Source organism: Astatotilapia calliptera, chromosome 6, assembly GCF_900246225.1.
Source record: "Astatotilapia calliptera chromosome 6, fAstCal1.2, whole genome shotgun sequence".
In the NCBI taxonomy this organism is placed as follows: Eukaryota; Metazoa; Chordata; class Actinopteri; order Cichliformes; family Cichlidae; genus Astatotilapia; species Astatotilapia calliptera.
This window is the reverse complement of record NC_039307.1, coordinates 5,196,362-5,215,950: the sequence shown is the minus strand read 5'-3', so window position 1 is coordinate 5,215,950 and position 19,589 is coordinate 5,196,362.

The following is a 19,589-nucleotide window of genomic DNA, read 5'->3' as shown; positions in this document are numbered from 1 at the left end:
CAAAAGTCCATCTTGCCAGCGCCCTGAAATTTTGCTAGTAGTTTTTACCAGAAGTCCCAACTTATTCTTATTCTTCACCGTCAGGTTACCAAACCAGGCAGCGAAAAGACATCATTCAATAAAACTACAAAACAAAGACAACATCTCAGATGAGACATTAAAGGATCTCATTTTCCTTAAAAAGAACAGTCTTTGTTGGACTTTTTTAGTAGTGGCATCAGATTGAAATGCAGCTGGATGCCTCTCTTGTGTCCTGGATTGTTGACTTCCGCCACTGCACAGAGACCTGTCATCTTCAGAGGTTTTCTGATGACTCTGCAGTGGTTGGATGGATCAGTGTGGGTGTTGAGAGAGAGTACCGGGCTGTGGTTGACTCCTTTGTCAATGCGGTGCGAGCACAATCATCTTGATTGTGGACTTTAGGACGAGCAGGAAACCTGCGTCCCCTGCTTCAATCCATTGCCACATACCTAGTTTCAGGGACTAAGATGCACGGAGAGGAATGGAGAATTTGCAATTTGAGAAATGAGACCCAATAAAAACGAAATGTGGAAGACGATAACAAATCACAGCACAGTGTGGTGCATGACCTTAATCATGTGATTTAGCATGTTTTGGTTTTCTTGTTAGCTCACAAAATTTGTGGCATTGTTCCTCCTGATGACTGTTCAAATAAGCCAACTGACCTGACATAACTCATTTCCAAGACAAGCGGCTTGTCCACTCGAGGGCTGGCAGCAGGAGTCAGCCAACATCCTGTTATACAAGAGGCATATAAGAGGTCAATAGAGTCACATCCTGAGCTGAGGTCCAGAAAGACAGTGGGAGTTTGAGTGCATAATACAGTTTTTACTATAAGTTTTTTGTGTTCACAGAAGGAAAGAAATTCAGGGAAGCCTTGAAATATTGTCATTTACCCTCTCTAACACTCTGTTTCTGATGAAGCTGGACGATAGAGATGATCAAGAAAACTAGTGGTGAAGCAACAAAGACAAGTGATACACCCTTGTGGTTAGGAGCGGAGCAAGATCCCCTTTCCCCTTAGTGGGGTGGGTCACCTTCTCCACAGAGCCTGATTCCACCCAGTAATTCTTCCTCCCAGAGGAAGCATTTGCTTTGCAGGACCTCACGGTCACTGAACAGAAAGACTCCCAATTAGGAGTTTTCAGAGCAGAGACACTGTAAACGCCCCTAGAGAGTTATTGCATGTTTGGTTGTGTAATTAGTTATAGCAATGACAAAGGACTAGAAAACAAAACATTTAGTTTTATAGACTTTATGACACTTTTTGCTGCCACTGAAGATGGAAAAATAAAAACCTAATTCAAGCAAAAAAAGTGCTCTTACTCAAGTACAGCAGACTGAGGAGGAACACCACCTGGTGAGTAAAACAGCTGTGATCTGTCCTTTTTGAAATTCAGTTTTGGGTAGGAAGTCAGTCACAATGTGGATTAATCTGCTGTTTACCACCCGTCTGTCTGTTAAAGATTATTTAAGATAATTTTATAGTTTGAATAAGCTTTGTAGCAGTACTCTGTTTATGTTATTCACTGCTTTCTCGTCTGTCCAGATAAACCAATATCTGACACTAGAGTACAGTCTGATCTATATACTTACCCAAACATCACCATTTATCTTTGCAAAACCATATTCACTGTTTACTGACACCATACAATAAGCATTGGTGCTTTAGAACACCCTGCTGGTTATATGTGGTTATGTCACTTGTTCTGTGGTTTTACAGTTGAAGTAATGGAACGTTTTCTGGGTTATTACTTAATTAAGGAATAATTAAACCTGACAGGCAGTTTAAGGCGAATACTGTCAAGCATCCACTCCTTGCACCCACCACATCATCCCTGCTCTAACGTTTTTTTCTCCCTCATGCTTGTCATACTTGCAGATGTCAGTAAAGTTGTATCGGCTACATGTGTCAGCATCTAGCTACAGAAGCACAGCTGGTAACTTTTTTTGAAGTTTCGAGTAATTTTGGATACAGTGTTTCAAACACTGTATCCAAACACAAGAGAAAAGTCACACATGAAGTTTGTTACACAAAATGCATATCGTACTCCAGCACCAGAGTAAAGGGTGTGAGAGCACTGGCTTGAAATAGAGGAAATAGGTGAATTAAAACTGAAAGTTTTATCTGTCATGTTTTAGAGAGTAAAAATGGACTGAAATGCAGAGACATTGGAAGCAGAGTATAATGAGCCATTTATTTTGGCTGATTAAATAGAGTTAGCAATGTGGTGCACAAAGTTCAGGATTTCAGAGGGAGGGTATGCACTTTTCATGCTTGCAGTTTCTGCATCTGAGCCTGAATCAAGATTTTTACCAATGACAGACCTCTCAGCTGGAGTCAAGGAGCAGTACTTCAGCATTACTACAGCTGTCTTGGCTCTCTGCACAGACTCACTGTGTCCTTTTTAAATATAATGGCATGCCACTGTGGTCGAGGTTCTGCAGCAGGTAATCTGAGATCATTGTACATCAAGTGCATCATTTAAAAGCAGTAAGGCTGCAGCTTCATGGATTATTGCAGTTCACTAATTTTCTTGTTATTGCTAATCTGGTTAATGCAGATTAATGGCTTCACAAGTTAACACACATAGCAAACAAGGTGATTGTTGCAAGCATCAGTTTATGCTGCCTCCAAAGACTTAGCCGGCTTTCCTAGACTGAAAGAGAGAGGGCTGTTCAGAGACTCCGTATTAATTACGATAGTGCCAGTGATCCATGCAGATGTTGTTACTGTCTGTATATGGTTTCCTCATGCATTCAGCAGACTAAACTTTGCCCTCAGTAATATTTGGACAACTACAGTGGGATGCAAAAGTTTGGGCAACCTTGTTAATAGTCATTGTTTCCCTGTATAAATCGTTGGCTGTTACAATAAAAAATGTCAGTTAAATGTATCATATAGGAGACACACACAGTGATATTTGAGAAGTGAAATGAAGTTTATTGGGTTTACAGAAAGTGTGCAATAATTGTTCAAACAAAATCAGGCAGGTGCATAAATTTGGGCACTACAAAAAATAAATGAAATCAATATTTAGTAGATCCACCTTTAGCAGAAATAACAGCCTCTAAACGCTTCCTGTAGGTTCCAATGAGAGTCTGGATTGTGGTTGAAGGCATTTTGGACCATTCCTCTTTACAAAACATCTCTAGTTCATTCAGGTTTGATGGCTTCAGAGCATGGACAGCTCTCTTTAACTCACACCACAGATTTTCAATAATATTCAGGTCTGGGGACTGAGATGGCCATGTTGTACTTGTTCCTCTGCATGAATGCCTTAGTGGATTTTTTGATTTTGTTGTCTTGTTGAAAGATCCAGCCCCGGTGCAGCTTCCGCTTTGCACAGTGACTCCATCAGCTGGAAGATGATGTTGTAGGTCTTTGGTGCTGGTCTGTGGGTTGACTGACTGTTCTCACCATTCGTCGCTTCTGTCTATCCGAGATTTTTCTTGGCCTGACACTTCGAACCTTAACTTGAACTGAGCCTGTGGTCTCCCATTTTCTCAACATGTTCCTAACTGTGGAAACAGACAGCTGAAATCTCTGAGACAGCTTTCTGTATCCTTCCCCTAAACCAGACCTTCCCAAAGTGTGGGGCCCGCCCCCTAGGGGGGGCGTAGAGCCATTGCAGGGGGGGGGGGGCGCAGTATGAAAAGGGGGGGAAAAAAAACAATGCTTCGACACTGCTAGCACGGGCACCCACACAAATGCAAAGCAGGAGATGAAGCATAGCTGAATATGTTTCCAAACCAACTTCATTCTAAGCCAAAGACTAGAAAATATGGTGAGGCATATCTTCCCTTTGGCTTCACCTGCACAAGTGCTGAGGTAGGTCTCCCCTGCAGAATTGGTTTTCCCTTCGTCAGGAGCAACGCTGGGCTGTTTAAATTACGGACAGTATCCCACATTCTTGATTTTTTAGTTCACAAACACTTCTTGTAATGACTAACTACTCCTGACATTTTGGAGATGTTAGATCTTTATACAGTAAAGTTACAGTGGGATACAAATAATATCAGGCTGATCCTGCCACGATTTGTTTCCCCGGTTCAAATCATGGACAAACAGTATCCCACAGCTGTTTATTTTTTAAAACCCATTTTGCACAGAGAGGCATTTTTTGAAAAATGTATTGATAGCAATGTTGAATATTATTAAACAGGAGAAAAAAAACAACTACATGTAAAATAATTACACCGTGACGCCTCTGCCTTTGTAAATGGAGGGACAGTAACTGCATGTTTATATGTAAGCATGTAAAACCTGCAGATAGATTAACAGTATTTTGTCTCTGACTATCTGCCATTCTGCAATTCATCTCATGTAAACAATAACGTGGCGCACAGCGTGACATGAAAAAAGGCACATACCTTTGACGTTGCGTGATGAACTCTGTATTCCTGTCCACACATAAACGCAAAAAAGGAGTTTTAAAAAATCTCCATTTTCGGTGATTCAAAACGCCGTTTACGTGTGGACGAAACAGCTGCGTGTTCAAAAATACCCGTGTAGGTGCGGACGTAGCGTAAAAGAGTTAGTAGTTTATTTTCTTACTACCTGTAATTTATTGCAGATTACTTCTATTTGCTTAATTGGTTACTAAATGTTTGAGGTGTGAAATAAACCGCAATGGAGCAAAATATGGGCGTGTGTGGTTGGAGGATGTGTTTGTGCATGCGTGTGCGCGGGGGGGGGATTTTTCTTGGGGGGGCCTAGCAAAAACAGTTTGGGAACCACTGCCCTAAACCATGATGGTGAACAATCTTTGTCTTCAGGTCATTTGAGAGTTGTTTTGAGACCCCCATGTCGCTACTCTTCAGAGGAAATTAAAAAAGGAGGGAAACTTACAATTGACCTCCTTAAATACTCTTCCTCATTATTGGATTCACCTGTGTATGTAGGTCAGGCAACGGTGTGGATTTGGTTTTGGCATTGGTGGGGACGGATGATTCAACCACCGAACTCTGCCCTGTTTCTTTTTTTTCCTTTTCGTTTTTGCTTCTTAATAAAAAGAGGAGAAATATACTTGCCTACATATGCTATTCTACATGCTTTTAAACCATTTAAAATCACAATTCATAGTTTTATATGTGAATTACATAATGTTAAATTACTATTAAACAAATGACTGACTAAGTATTTTAGGCTTTAGTTTACTTCAGCCATAATCCATATAAACCAGGTATCATACAAAAATATAAATAGCTTCAAATACAGTCATGACAATAAAAGAATATGACTTTAAGGACTTAACAACATTACTTCAGTTATAGTACACTGAAGTAATGTGTACTATAACTATACTGCCCCGATCAGATCAGTGAGCTGAGATTTTCTATTCTAAACATGAACTACTGTTACAGCTACTGGTGTCCCACACAACAACTCAATGTCCACTATGTGAAGGAGCCAAACACATGCCTGCTCCTCTCGTTAACTGAGATAAACTGCTGGCATATTTGTTTTACATCTATACCGTCCAGTCTCTCCTGGTGGACATACAGCAGCATTGTTTAAACTCATTTGAGTCATTGTTAACCTTACCTATCTTTGTAGTCTTCTGAGAGCACTGACACTTCTTTCAGCCTCAGTGCATGCGTTTTATCCTCAGATTAAAATTATTATTCTGTGCTTGATGTGCCTCACCTTTGGCCCTGGCTCTTCCCCTCTGACTGCACTAGGACATATTGCCACCTGATAAAATAACACATGGATTCGTGCCATATAAAAAGTGAGACGTGTCAATTCAGATTCTTTGTCAAATATACACTAATGAATCAATTTACATCAACAGCCTAACAATTGTTATGATAATAAATACTAGTTAATCTATAGCACCAAATCATCAGTCAGTCACCTGTGACCTCGCCTCTTCACCTCTGTCCGAGCTACAACATGGCAGAGCTGCCTCTGTCACCTGATGAAAAACAGTGAGACATTCCACATACATGTAGTCACACATGTGCTTCAAATACAGTAATGAACCAACAAGTCATCATCCAATTTCACCTGTGATCTTGTGTCACCATTACTCTCTGAGCTTTGTGTTGGTTCTTCTGTCACCTGACAAATAGGACATACATGACAATAAGAATAAAATGTGTAGCTGCTTCAGTGTTTCTGTCAATTTGTGCAGATCTTGACTCATCAGTGATGGGTGAGTGCATTTTTAAAACAATTTGTGCAAACTGCACTACAAGGTGGAATATTTGCAAAATCATCACTACCTCGTGACATTTTGTCTAAAAAATTAACCCTATGAATATGTCAGTACCATTAGGATGAAATTATTGTGTCACCAACATTTTAATGTTAGACATATAATTTTAACAGCCTCTGTAACCCAATATCCGGGCTTGCTCGAGGCTGCAGTTTTCTCTGACAGTTTCAATCAAAAATAGAAATGCTGCTCTGAGACTGAGAGAACTAATAGTGTAATAGTTGTGCAGTTAGTTTCCAAAACACATTATTCGTGGTTACATACAATTTGGTGGTTGTTGAAATTTTGTGAGGTTTCACCAGAGATTCTGGCATTTCGGGCAAAAAAATTTATATTAAAAAATCGATTCAGGATTTTAATGAATCGATTTCACGTTATCCAAGCCAGAATCGATTTTAATCAATAAATCGATTATAAAAACCCACCCCTAACTAACAGGGCCAAAGCCTACATAGCCTGTAACGTTATTATGACGGACACATTTTATGAGTTAATTTGGCTTTAAGTGACTTGCAAGTTTCTATGAAAAATACTGATATCCAGGTTCTTCCTTTTTGCTGCCATCCTCCTCTCCTCCTCGCAGCGCAGGTTTGCCGCTGCTAAAACTAAACAGAGCTCCCTGAAAGGCACAGCCAATCACATTGGCCGTATTTGTCACATGAGGTAGCACTCCAGTAGAGAACGTAATTTAACTCTTTCTGCACCGCTGGGTGAATGAGACGTTGACAGCTCGTTTTTTTTTTTTCTTTCTATCGGGTTTGATTTTCTTTACTCGAATAGATCAACTTATTGGTGGGGACAACTCAATAATCGCTGAATATTGGTGGGGACATGTCCCTTCCGTCCATGCCAAATCTACGCCCTTGAGGTCAGGGGTCACTGAGCTTACCAAGCCAATTTGAGTTCCAATAATTAGTTCTAAAGGTTTTGGAATCAATAAAATGACAACAGTGCCCAAATTTATGCACCTGCCTGATTTTGTTTAAACAATTATTGCACACTTTCTGTAAATCCAATAAACTTCATTTCACTTCTCAAATATCACTGTGTGTGTGTATCCTATATGATATATTTAACTGACACTTTTTATTGTAACAAACAACGATTTATACAGGGAAACAATGACTATTAACAAGGTTGCCCAAACTTTTGCATCCCACTGTATATGCTCACACTTGCGACTGTGCTCGTCTTGCACAAGAACCCACACTACTATAAACTTGTGTTTTTGTCCTCCTTTTGCAGCTACGTGGGTCAGAGGAGGATTTATCCTGGGTGTGGCTGAGGGTGTACACTCCCAACATGGGTTTAATATGGGCTCTCATGCCTTTACAGTATTCAGTGTCCTTCATATTAGGTAAGACCACTCATGTGCCATTGTGATGCGCACTTCCTAATCATATCAGACATGTCAGCACATTGTTTCTGTGTAGCTTAGCGTAATCCAAATCACATAGTTCAAACAGTATCTCATCCACTAAGGCGGTCTTTTCATTGCCAAACCATTGAGGGAGAGAAAATACATCACTATGATGGACCCGTTCCAGATAAAGTATAGAAAATTACTGAGCGGTGCTCTTGTAGTGCCATGTCTGCTGGTCGACGTCCTGTGGGTGTCGTGTACTCTGCTTGGCTTAGGTAAACATGCATGCTTAGCATCTAACAAACTATTTAGCTTAGCCTTATGCAACATTTAAAAGATTGTGCTTATTGTTTTTTTCTAACAGGTGCAACTATGAGCGTGATACTGGACTTACCTTATGGCTACTCTATTTGGATCTCTGCAGCTGTGGCCACACTTTGTTGGGAGGCCTTTATTCAGTGGCCTACACCGACATCATCCAGCTGTCTGTGGCTTTCCTCAGTTTAGTGAGTTGCAGTGCTACCAAAGATGTCCTTTATTTGCTATAATTCTGCCATCTGCACTACAATATAATTTTTTCAGGCCTTAGGTGTGATCATGTCAATCTGTTTGCAGTGGTGTGTCCCCTTTGCGCTCCTTAATACAACATCCGTAAACATCGCTGAGACGGCTTTCAACCACACCTTCCAGGAGCCTTGGGTTGGCACTCTGAATAAGGACAATATCTGGAAGTGGATTGATGACTTCTTAATGCTGGCAAGCTGAGCATCCACCAGTTTGATTCCTCTTTGTGCAGAGGAAGTTGGGTATGTAATGGTACACCTACAGTAAGGAATGAGATTCTTCTACAGGCACTGTTACTTAATTTTTTGATTGGACCTTGTATGTTCTTTTATATATGTTAATTCACTGCAGTCATTTTCACTGTAAAGAACGGCTTTTCTGTCTGCAGGGTGGCAGCAGAGTTTCGTTATACTGAGTGTATCTCACAGAATTTCATCCACATAAATCATACAGTTTTAACACTGGGTATGTGAATTTGGTTTACATTATAGCTTTAGTTTTTACCTTTCCGTGGGTGGAAATGTCTAGTAATGTGAACCACTTAACACTAATCTATGAATCATTCAAGCATAAAAAGGCAACTTAACTCAAGTGATGAACCAGTGTTGCGTCTACACATGAGACAATTTAGAAAAGGACCAATGTTGAACTGCATCTTAAGGCACTTTTTTACTAGAAGCCTGTCACAAAAACACATCATTTGTTCCCAGTGTGAACACTAGCACTACTGTACTTCTTGTCAGCTGCTTCTTTTGCCCTGTTTAAAATTGTTTAATGGAAATTAGCAAGTTCACTGCCTCTAGACATTAAGACTGGATGGCTAACGGCCTCTTTACAAATAGGCACTTCAAGGCATTTTGCATGTATGCAGTATTGTGCAGAGGTCTTTATTCCTCCTCATTTCTTTATAGGTCATTGCCAAGGTGCCAGACTTTCTTGTATTTTTTAAAGTGGTCTTCAGTCCAGTCCTTGTACCAGACCATTTCCAGAGAAATTATTTTTCTTATTTTTTTAAAGCCACTAAATACTGACCTATAAGTAATTCGAGCATAAAGATGTCAAACATAACACAGTTTGACAGGTATAATATAGTATTTTTTTTTTTCAACAAAAAGGTAATTCCCAAAGAGCTATTAACCGAAAACTTGTCTTGGCATGATGTACAGCATGTCCTTAAAAATGAAACTGGACAAGTGGAGGACACTAGAAGAACTGGCAGGTCTGAAAAAGTATCTGCAGAGAAGGAACAGAATCTTAAAGTCAAGTCCTTCGGTTGGAACAAAATACAATAAAGAGCTGACAAAGGACCCTGAACTCAACATTAATGAAGTAGTATTGGATATCTTGACAGACATGCACAAAATACAGCCCACATCCAAAGAAGAGCTTCAAAAAGCCTGGAGAACTGTTTCTGAAGAATACTTAAAGAAATCACAAGAAAACTGCTAAGAATAAAGGAGGAAATACAAAATAAATGATAACATGAGACTTTCAAGCTCATTAGAATTGCACAAACTCTGTTTTTGCCTTATACACTTTATTTCCATGTATGTTTTCCACATTTCAATTAATTGCTGCACATATTTCCAATTTTCTTAGCAAAATATGAAGAAATGAATGCTGGTTCAAGACTTTTGCACACTAGTGTACATTTCAAAAAAGAAAGGGAAGCAGGGAAAGTATTTCTGACACAATCAAAGCATTATTCAGCATTCACTTCAGATACACACCCATTTTACATGAAAATTTCTACTTACTGTTTTCCCTACTTTGTCACTAATATTTGCCTCATTATTGTCAAAAAACTATTAAATTAAAAATTATACCGAAACCACAGACAAGTAGCAGAGTGAAGTTTGTAAAAGCTGGCAAACTCCCAGTTTTCAAACAAAACCAAAGCCAATGCAGGCAGATGATAAAGGTTAAACAGTTGATAAGAGGCCATAAGCAGATTTAGGCAGATAGAAGTCGATGGAGATGGGAAATGTTGGGCAACACTGAGCTGGCTGAAGTTTGCATTTCCTTGCCTCACTCATTTTCTTGCACTTTCCTCCCATATCCTGCTATTTTTCTCCCAGGGTCTCGGCAGTCTCTCATTTCAGAGTTTCCACCAGAGGACGCTGTCTGCCTCCTCATCACAAACAGCCCAGTTAACCTGTTATGCTGCTGCCATTGTCATTGCCATACTGGGAATCCCTCCTGCCCTCATCGGGGCTGTTGCTGCTTCCACAGGTGGGATTTCCTGACACTGTATGTAACATGTAAAGTGCAGGTAACACATTTTCATCTTAAGGTTTCACAAAGCTGTTTTTTACTGTATTTATGGTATATGTCCAGCTGAAGTCAGATGCTGATAATGACAAATACTGTCGATAAGTACATGCTATAGGGATCAAACTATAACACTATGAGTGATTGTGAAATGTTTTCACACACTCCTGTTTACTTTACTGCAGCATGTTGTTTAATGGAGCGTTTTGATTTGGTTTAATCCCATTCACTCTAAAAAAAAAAAAAAATCTGTGACAAACTTACTGCACTGTACCTGCCAGGCAGCTGGAGCTGGAGGGAGATCAATTTAAACCTTAGCTGCATGCAAACACATGCTGCCACAGACCACCAAGATAAACAGGCCGAGCACACTTCCATAATGGAAATCGCACTGCAGAACACAGCACTGGTCTCCAGTCTTCCCAGAATCCAATCCAATAGTTTGTTAACAAGTGCGACATTTCAGACCTATACTTTTTTAGGCAGCTGCTTTTAATATTGTGGTTCAAGAATGTATGTAATGTAGACAAGGCCACGCTAACTACATCATCACTGCCACTACCAGAGTTGCCACTCAAGAAGAACCCACATAGTACCAGGTTCTTTTTTAAAGTTATGCTTTATACTGCCTAATTACTTTAATATGTTGGATGGCTTTGAACTTTTTACATTTTAATGAACAGAAAACAGAAGTGATGGTTTTTGGTGGCGCTTCTGAGGCCACTATTATAGATCTTGGTTCACTGGCACAGTATGTTAAACCAGTCATCACTAATCTGGGAGTTAAAATAGAGGCAAATCTTAAACTTGAAAGCCAGGTCAGAGCTGTTGTAAGATCTAGCTTTTTTCATTTGAGGGAATTAGCCAAAATAAAGCCTATCTTATCGAAACAGCATTTTCAGACAGTAATCCATGCCTTTGTTACTTCTAGGCTGGATTATTGTAACGCACTTTATTTTGGGATTAGTGATGCGTCCATTAGGCGCCTGCAGGTTGTGCAAAATGCTGCAGCACGTCTTTTAACTGGAACAAAAAAGTTTGAGCACATTACCCCTATTTTAATTTCACTCCACTGGCTACCTGTACATTTTAGGATTGTTTTTAAAATTCTCTTATTTGCTTTTAAATCTCTTAATGGCCTGGCCCCCCCCTACCTCTCGGAGCTACTACAACCATATACACCTGCCCGTTCCCTTAGGTCCGCCAATCAGCAGCTCCTTAAGGTACCGAAAACTAAGTATAAATTTAAAGGTGATCGTGCTTTTGCTGTAGCTGCTCCAAAGTTGTGGAATGATCTGCCCTTGCATGTTAGGCAGGCCTCTTCTGTCTCTGAATTTAAAAGTCTTCTTAAAACATATTTATTCGCTGAAGCCTTTGGCATTGATTAGAGGGGTTGACTCAATTTGTTTTAACATGTTTTAATTTATTGTATCTATTTATTTTATCGTATCTCATTTTAATTTTCTTTACGTATGCTATTAACATGTACAGCACTTTGTGAAACCCTGGTTTTATGTTAAAGTGCTTTAGAAATAAAGTTGGTATGGTATGGTATGGTATGTTACTTACTGCATTACTTTGCATTGCTAACTGGTGTGTAACATTGCATCTCAGGCCATGCTATGGAGTAATGTAAAACTTCAACTTACAGTCCCACACCAACACAACTGACTCACGAGATGTTTATTTGGGGGATTTAAGTCATTACCACAATGCCGAAAGCAGAGCTGGCAAAAGCCAGCCTGAAGAGGACAGAAAATCGATTCTGCAGTAGAAATAGGTACAGATAGAAATGGAGGCAACAAAGGCTGACTGTGCATCTCTGCTTTTGTTTCCTGCCAGGCTCTGGCTGCTCAGCTGGGGTCAGCCTGCACTCAGCTTCATCATCACTCTAGGTTGTTCACTAGCTTTGTGTTTGCAAGCATCTGCACACACCTACATGCTAAAAAATGAAAAATAAAATAATATTCATGTCTCCTCCTCGCAAAAGTTTTAGACCACTCCAAGTTCGTCCTTCCTGCACACGAACTGAAATCAGCTGATTATAGAGTGAGTGCACAGAAAGAAAAAGACATATTCAGGGTTTTTTCATGCACCCATCATCAACATAATCATACACAAGTAACAACATAATTCCAAGTGATTACTAAACAGAGGAGAGTAACTCAATACCTTGCTCCATTACAGGAAATTGTAGTGTTATTACTAGTAATGGGTACATCTGAGATAGGCTGTAGAATATGTCAGATGTCATAAAATGAAAGTGCACATCCTGGACAGGTGGCCAGTCACAGATGTAGAGAGACATTTATGCTGTTTATATCCACAGTCAATCTTTGGACTGTGGGAGGAAGCTCGAGTACCCAGAGAGAACCCACAGAAAGGCCCCTTTTCGGGATTCATAAATATGCAAACTGCCTTGAGCAATTTTTGTTTGGCTCTACATGTGATGTGATTTGGTGCTATATGAATAAAACTCAACTGAAAATTGTATTGAATTGCATTTAGCAGTGTAATACAGCTTGAAAAAAGACTATCAGACAGGTAAAGTTCAACCAGGCTGCTAGAATTTTAACAAAAAATAGGAAGAGAGAGCATATCACTTCTCAACTCCTTATACTGGCTTCAGTAAAATGCAGATTTAAATTTACCGTATTTTTCGGACCATAAGGCACACAGGATTATAAGGTGCATTAAAAGTGAGACATTTTAAATGAGAATAAGAAAGAAAAGTATTTCTTTGTGCCCCCCTTTCCCTGTTAATGCCCTACCTGGCCCCCTGGCAAAACTTTGCTAGATCCGCCCCTGCACAGTTACCAGCTGTCAGCTACATAGAAAAGGATCCTGGTGTTATTTGTCTCTCAGAAACAGTTCATAACTTCCCTTCAACTCATTCATGTCACCTAAAAGGTAAACCTGTTTCTCCATCACCTGCTCAGCTCTGATGATCCAGTGAGGACATCTCCTGGTTTCATCTTCATGTTTCCCTCTCACCACATAACCAAACCGATATTATGACCAGCAGCTTTACAGCTGTGGCTCCAGCAAACATCAGCTGATACTAATTCTAACAACAGCTGATCAAGCTTAAACGTGCTGCTGTTGTTTAGTGCGACATCCTGCGGTTTCCTCTTTCTGGCAAAGTGGGAGATAAACAAACAAGATAGACGGGACTTGCGTCAGAAAAGCCGATCAGCTGATCATTGATCCTTTCATGATTGAAGTAGCAACAGGAGAGAGAGGGGGAGAGAACGAGAGAAGAAGAAACAGCTGTGCAGCCTAAACAAACGGAATAAATCCAGTTTTGTGTCTTTTTTTCATTCTAGCTGAAGTCCGAGACAAACTGTGTTCATTTTCAGCTCAATATGAAACGCGTGATATTTTCTCTGAATGCGGGACGATTCCGTTTTTTACGGGACGGTTGGCAATTCTACTAAGTAACCTTATGAATAAAATAACGTTCACTATCAGTAACATCATAGCACCCACCCAGCAGTATATAAACTCCGTCATGCTAGCTAGTACGCAGCACGAGTTATTGTAACTGACTGTAAAAAGTCACAACGAAACAAAATAAAACAACGTAAATAAACTACACCTAAACTTGGTTTATATCTGACCCAGATAGACTGCAGATCATAACTTCTTACCCGAAGTTCAGTTCATCTGACACTCAGACCGGCAGCCACACCGGGTCTCTCCTCCTCCTGCCTCCCCTTTCCCTCATCCACCTGCTGGCCTCTGTGGAAGCTCCGCCATAGCCACCACCAAACAACTGAGTTATTTTTACACATCGGCCAGCATCTGGCCAATCCACCACCTTTCATTGTTTATACCGTTACAACAACAACAACAAAAAAAAAAAAACATGTGTCCATAAAAACGAAAAATCACCATCAGGCAAACCGGGCCAGTCCAGCTTGCCATCAGTTAACCCTTTGCGTGCCAGCTGTGGCACGCATGCCCAGGGCTGCCGACTCCTGCAAGCAGCATTTTTACACATGCAAACACACATATCTGCTAATTTAGCTAAATAACACACTAGACAAATAGATGAATTTCACCCACTAAAATTACAGCAAACACTTCTTGGATGGGTTTTGCCACACAGCAGGTCACGTGATGAAAATTCTTCAAAAGGCATCAACGATACAGAGTCAACTAAACCCACTGGACACAGTGTCCGCACCCCTAAACCCCCAAATCTAGCAGGTGCACCACAATGACCGCTGACCTTTTTAGAGCTCCAGTTTCCATCAATGTTTCTAAAACCTCTTACCTAAAGATTTTTAAGCCAACCAGCTATGAGGTGAATCATGTCCATAAAAAGACTCGACTTGGATCAAAAAAATAAAATAAAACAAATATAAAGGCTAAGATACAAGATTACTTACTTTTAACATTGAACACTAACCCCATAACCCAGTCCAGAGCCTAGATTTAACAACAAGGACTTTCCCTCTTGAATTTAATCCTTTTAATTATTGTACTGTTGTATTATAATAATAGTTTTGAATAGTTTGTGTTGTGTGTGGCTGGTACAGCCTATTTATCAGTACAGTAGAGTGCTTTGTTCCTGCAAAAACTTTGTTGACTGCAATCACCGCTCTCGTGGTTTCTGATGTTTTGCGCTCACGCCTGTTTAAACATTTCCGTGTTAACATGAGCTTCCACCCATCAGCGTTTTGGTTTAGGACTGGGGGTAAAGTAGTTGTTTTCTGTAGCATCATGAATGAAAAAACGTATTCTTATAGGAGGTTGAGATCATAGAAACTTGTCGTTTCTGCAGAAGAAAATGCCATCTCATGTCTCTCCATGTTAATCCAATAAAACCAATGAAACCATACGTGTCATATCCGAGACAGGTTCCTGTCTACGCCAGTTTGGGCAGCAGCTTCATGAATTTTGTGCCATACTTGGCACTGGAACACAAAACTTGTAACCAGTCCACATGGATGAGCTGAGCCTTACAACACAATACCTTTTACTTCACCAGAAATGACCAGCAGAAGAATAACAGCAATGCACCTACCTGACTGTGTGCTGCATTTATTTTAATAGCACCAAGCTAAATGGGCACATTAAGAATTGTAATTTTAAGCTGGACCTGTGTTAGGCAACATAACTGAGTCACACACAAGCATGTTTACGGATTTACTCACAATTCACATTTCTCTTCTGCTTATTCCAAAGGCCAGACTGGATTGCAGATATGCCGTTCAGTGTTTGGTTTAATCATATACAAATCATTTCAAGGCCAGTAACAATAACAAGTGATTATCTTTTTACTGAAGACAACATAACTGATAATAATAATAGTGTTAATAATAACATCCTATGAAGTTGATCTGGTACAAAAAAAACAACTTAGGTATCATCTGGGTTACTGAATATCTTAAGAAAAGCTTTCTAATTTTCTGAAATATTACCTTTCAAAACCACTTGGTATCAGCATGTGTACCAAAGTCTGCATGACAAGTGTTTCCTCTCACCACTTTTTTTCATATCTATGTGTGGTAACACCATGGCACACTTTTTCTTTTGATTTATTCAAGTGCTCACACTCCCTGGCTTTCATAGTGCAGCAGATTGTCTATTTCTGAATAAACATAATGTGACATAAAAGAGAAAAGTCTCTCATGCGACAGAGACATCATGGAAAAACACTGAGCCAGCACTCTTGTGAGGTAGCAGAGAGAGCCAGCTAGTACGTTGTGTGTGCACTGCTCACAGAGATGTTGGTGCAAACAGGCGGGGAAAGCATGTATAACAAAAGCAAGTTGTTGGATGGAAGGATGTGTTTTTGCTTTTACCTTTGAGCAGAGCGTGCACAAAATGCCACGGGTTACAGTGAAGACACTGATGACTGTATGAATAAAGGCTTATCACATCTCCATCACTGAAAACCAGGCCTGCCCTGCATCTGCACATAGAAACAGGTTTCAAATACAGAGCTTTTTGCCCTTGCCATCAAAATGTCCGGTAGCTTGCAACCTCTAAATGAACTAAAATGTATAAAAACAGGACTCTACTGCTGAGTGTGCATGTGATGTCAAGTTGAGGTTAACGCATTTCAATGATATTACAGCCTTTTCAAAGCACACACTGTTGATTGGCACCAAAACAACATTTTACGAGCAGTATGTGGGTGTGTCACCATCACTGAAGTGAAACGCTGCCGGCATGGTACACCTTGTAAGCACACAGGAGCATTCTGATCATGTTGTGCGATTTGAGCTGCACATATTTTGTATCCGAACAGTGTTCCTCAAATAAAGCAAAGTTTTTAATATCGCTTGTTTTACCCCATCTCTTTTTACCACCATGCAGCTGAGTCACTACATGTATAACCAGAAAGGAGACTTTGGTTGTTAGTCTTTGCAAAGTCCACTCAATCCTTCTATATCCAGGGAAGAATGATGCATAAAATTAACACTGACAAAGGCAGGATTTACATTTTAGAGGCAAACGTTCAGTGTCGCACCACTATAGGAAATCATCTCAAAAGCAGCCTAGTTGTAGTTTTTGCAAATGGTTATAATCTACAACTCAAAGCTCTGACTTAGATATAAACACTGTTAGACAGTTTAATTAAGACTTAACAATTAAGTCTTAATTAATTTTAAACTCCTATATTATATATATATATGGCAGTTGTATGCAGTTTATGTGATTCCATGTGCGTTAATGAGACTGTAAGTGTTATAACCTTTGACAGGTTAACTGGTATGATAATAGTTATAGTTGTTTGTGTATGTTTAAGCTAAAGTTATGCCTCAGTACACTGCTACCTTGTTAGTAGATTTATTTAATTAATTAGCACTAAGTTAATACCAGTGGCCAGAATCTCCCCCAATGACTATATCCCGCAGTTAAAGGATTTTTCTGTTGTTTATTGTTTGGTTTAGCTGTTGTTAGCTTGCCACATGCTTCCCTTAGTACTAGCAACTGGGAAGATATGTGCTATTTAGCCAACTTCTGGTCTTACGGCGACCCCTTGTGGACATTGTAAAAATATTGCTGTGTCTGAGTAGATGATGTGTTCTGATTGTTGCTTAGTTATCTTTGACCCTGCTAATTATAGTATTACCTGTTTCTGTTTCCAGACAACCATGCTTATAGTCACCTATACTGCATCTGCCACAATTATAAGTGCATATCTGGCTGTATCATAGTTGGATTTATCCTGGCAAGCCCTGCTGTAACCAGTTCTTCTGTGAAGCTTCATTAAAGAAGGTGAACTAAACTCCTGGACTGCTGCAGTCTTTCTGACCGAAGACTTAGGCCAGACTTGTATACCCAGCGCACACACACACACACACACACACACATATATATATATATATATACATATATATATATATATATATATATATATATATATATATATATATATATATATACATATATACAAAAACACCCAGCACGCCCCTGCGGGCGGTTTATCCTTCAAGCTCGGGTCCTCTACCGGAGGCCTGGGAGCTTGAGGGTCCTGCGCAGTATCTTAGCTGTTCCCAGGACTGCGCTCTTCTGGACAGAGATCTCCGATGTTGTTCCCGGGATCTGCTGGAGCCACTCGCCTAGCTTGGGAGTCACCGCACCTAGTGCTCCGATTACCACGGGGACCACCGTTACCTTCACCCTCCACATCCTCTCGAGCTCTTCTTTATCTGTATAACTGGCTGATATCAAATTCTTCACCAAATTAGTTCCTATGCACAATTTAAAATGGTTTGTAGTGTTAGATTACTTTCACTTTTTATCACACAGGTGCAGAAAACAATATGTTATTCATTATTTATTTATTGTTCCTATTATGCTTTTGGTGCATATGCAGAGGAATTTTAAACATCTGCACAACCTACACACTGTTCTGTTATTTGTGGGAATTTTCAGTACTGAAATGACTTAATTATAACAATGTAATTTCATTGCAACTTTGAAGGAGGAGGGGGGTGGGGTGAGGGTCCTTTTGAGTATGCATGAATTTCTTTTTGTCTGTGTCACCACAGACCCTCTTATTAAGTGATTAAACTTACGCAGAAGCACATGCCGAATAAGAACACATCCATGTGGGTTACTCCCGTTGCAGAGCTCTGACATCCTGCTGTAACCATCAGTCAGTGCTACATATTTTGTCATACGATGAAAAGGACACGTAAACATGCTTTTTCTTCAGATGTCCTGAACACCCGCTGCATGGGCACGCTTTCAGAAGTCAGGAATGATGGCCTCACTCCATGTGCGAGTGCCTGGAAGTGATTACTGTTCCAGCATACTCAAGTTTTGCAAGTGCGCCAAGAAGGAATGAAGAGGAAAACAAGTTCCCCCTGTTTGTTCCCTTCTCTATATTTCGGTCTCAGTTCTTTCTGTACGACACAGATTACTTCCTGGATGTTCCCTGTGCTGTGGTAAACAGCTCTCCGTCTTTTTTTGGTCAGGTTTAACATGTGTTTGCCTGGAAGTTGATTGTTTATGAGTAATGCAAAACCAGAACGACATGTGACAAATGTTGCCTCTTAAGGCTCATCTTTACATAATATATCCTAATCTTGATTATACTGACTAACTTCAGTGTTGCAGACTGTTTATATGACATAAAGTTGTGCAAAATATTGCACTTTTAATATTTAGATCTCAATTTCTAACCAGGATGTCGTGCTGATGTGACGCCATAGTAACAGGATTACATCAGCATGTTTACTTTTGAAAGTAAACATGCTGATGGTTATCATACTGAACCCTTTTTAATTTTATGCTGTTTATTTGTTATTGGTATTTATTTGTTATTTGCTGTGATCTGCGTTGACACAGAACGCTTTTCTTAAAAGTAATGGGGTACATTACTTAATTACTTCCAGGAAAGAGTGATTCTTTACACTACTCTTTATATTGCTTTTGTGTTTTTCTGTGAAATGACCTGAAAGGCACTGTCTCATAATTACTATTTAACAATATAAACCTATAGGCCACAGTTCTACATACCAACACAAATCCCTATTCTAATGAGGACACACATTCAATCTTTCTCTTAGTATTCAGGTATGAACACAAAGCCAGCAGCACTAAGCAAAGATGAAAACCAGTGCTTTAAAGCGATCGCCACAGTGATTCTACTTTGGATGGGTACGGTTGGTGAAGCTCTC